A 2,789-nucleotide genomic window follows, 5' to 3' on the forward strand; every position below is an offset into this window, starting at 1 on the left:
GAAGTTGCTCACAACATTGGCAAACAAGTGAAATTCTAATGTACATGTTGGTTGTTTCACTTTCATTTTAGTCATTAATACAAACAAAAATATCAACCAGCATTCATCAATCAGTTGTAACCATAGGTTGGCTATAGATACAAGAGTTCAGCAAAAATCAGTGAAAGTATTCTGGAAGAATCAATTGTGGGGGATTTACAGTAAAAAGTATGTATTATTTATAACTTGTATGCTACAATTCTTTATACCACTGAAATATATAAGCATAATCACACATACACACTTTCTCCCAGAGAGACCATCATCAACCATTTACCAGCTATACCACCGGCTGGCTAACAAACAGGCTGCAACCACAGCACTTTAGGGTTTTCCCAAGTATACCACCTGAGAACTTGCTTTTCAAGGGGAGTGCTAGCCAATGATGAGACTGCAGGACTGGTAGTGTTTGGCCATGTCTGCTCTATGTGCAGTCTTTGTGTTGGAGTTCTTTTTTTAACCGGTCTGAGACTTTTTCAGGCCTTCACTGTAGTTTCAGCCTCCTCCTACACAATTATTGTTTCCCTCTCTCTTATCTAAGGTGTCAGAATATATCTTGTCCTGAAAAAATTCCTATTCCTCTCCTTTTATCTTTCACTGAAACTTCCCCCAATAACTCTCTTTCACTTCTAACTCCTTCTTGGTGTCATCTTCCTCAAGGATCCAAACTGACAGCAAACAAATAGTAAATAAATGGAAACAACGGATAAGTGAATAAACTTAAGAAAGTGATACAGACAATGTTAATGGTGCAGATTGGGATTCCCTTGTGGCTCAGAGGTAAAGAATTCGCCTCCAATGCAGGAGATGCAGGAGTTACGGGTTCAATCCCTGGGTGGGGAAGATCCCCTGGAGGACGGCATGGCTACCCACTCCAGTATTCTTGCCTGGAGAATCCCATGGACAGAAGAGCCTGGTAGGCTACAGTCCATGGGGTGGCAAAGAGTTGGACACAATTGAAGTGACTGAGTACAGCACAATGGTGCTGATTAAATGTAACAGTATATCTTGTCTCTGTTACATTATGAATAGCACAAAATAAACAGAAAAAAATCTTCTAGTATTGGAAATCTATCATCTTAGCAAAGAACACTATTCAGCAATTAAAAAGGAACAGACCACCCCTATATACAACATGAACGAATCCCTAAGAACCGGTATGTTGATCAAAAGAAGTTAAGAGAAAAAGTACTAAATGCAATATGATTCCATTTATATGAAGTTCTAGAACAGTCAAGGAAATGTGAAATGGGGAACATACAGGGAAGGGGCACAAAGGACCTTTCTGGAATGACTGAAATGTTCTGTACCCTAATATGATTTACGAGTGTACGCACTTGTCAAAAGGCATCCAACTACACATTTAAGATCTATTCATTGCACTGTATATATTTCAATACCAAGGTGAAAACATAATTCTTCCTATGACGGTATAAGGTTTGTCATTTTCTTCTTGTAGATCTGTCCATTTCTGCTCTATATATTTTGAGGCTATATTATTAGATATCTGCAAATTTATGTGTATATATAGCTGAATCACTTTGCTGTACATAAACTAACACAACATTGTAAATCAACTATTATTCAATAAAAACAATTTAAAAGATAACAGCAAATTTAGAATATTGCTCACGAGTGGAAGCTTTTTTGCTTTTCTACATACACATACAATATGCTTCTTTTCCACTCTATTCTAATGTTCTATTTTCAGTGCTTCAGCATGCTGATTTGAGGTCGGGATCAAATCACTAGAGGGTCACGTGCAGTCACAGAACTCGCTGCATGCAAACGCCTGGAAGTCCCTTCTGTGGTCACTTGCGGCGTCCACACCTCATGGGCTTCTAACTCTAGCTTTGGTTAAGAATCCAGCCAGTATCTGTTCCAGTGGTCGAAGCAAATCCTCAGCCAAAACAAAGAGCAGCCTGCAGAAGGTGAGGGAGTACGGCGTTTCGCAAGTGTTTACATTCCTGACGGGCGAACAAGAAATATTTGGCTCAGACCTCAGAGAAGGGGTCTTGATATTGCGCGCTGCATACCCTAACTTTGTGGTGGCGACAGCAGGTTGTAGGGCCAGGAGTGGGAGGTGGCTGCGGCCTCAGCCTCAGGAAGTAGAGGTTTGGCTGACACTGCACCACGCCTGCTATTTTAAGGTTAGGCCTCTCATACAGGCGCGCGGTGTAGCGAGAAGGCGTCATTTGGAGTGCCCAATCGACGCTTGGAGATGAGGCTTGTCTGTGGCTACTGCTGGGCGTTCACGCCTTCCGATTCCCACCACTATAAAGCGGAGAAATCCAAGCAGCAAATGTGTGGGTCACACACCTGCACTGTCAATCATTGGTGGGTGGACCAGGCTCCACCCAACTCTAGGCTTTTACTGGTCAGACGAGAGCGCTAACTAGCACCTCCTCCAGACTGGTCGGTTTCTGCTAGCTTTCAAGTCAGGGTAGAAAGTAACTCACTGCTTCCCATTCTCTGGCTCGCTGGAGAGCCATGTTAGGTCGCGGGATGCAAACGTTACCATTGTCCCGAGACCGCAACACAATAACCACCCCCTGTTTTCTTCTGCCGCCGCCGCCGCCTCCTCCAAACATATTATTTCAATGAATACAAAGCCCCACCACTACCACCACAAGTCGTTTCATTAGTGTAATGTGAGAAGTCTGCGTTTAGGGAATGAAATGCGAAGAAGAGGGACCAGGTGCCCTATTCCGCCGACCAATCCTCTAAACCAGCAAAGACTCAATACTGAC

This window comes from Muntiacus reevesi, chromosome 3 (assembly GCF_963930625.1).
Source record: "Muntiacus reevesi chromosome 3, mMunRee1.1, whole genome shotgun sequence".
Taxonomy (NCBI): Eukaryota; Metazoa; Chordata; class Mammalia; order Artiodactyla; family Cervidae; genus Muntiacus; species Muntiacus reevesi.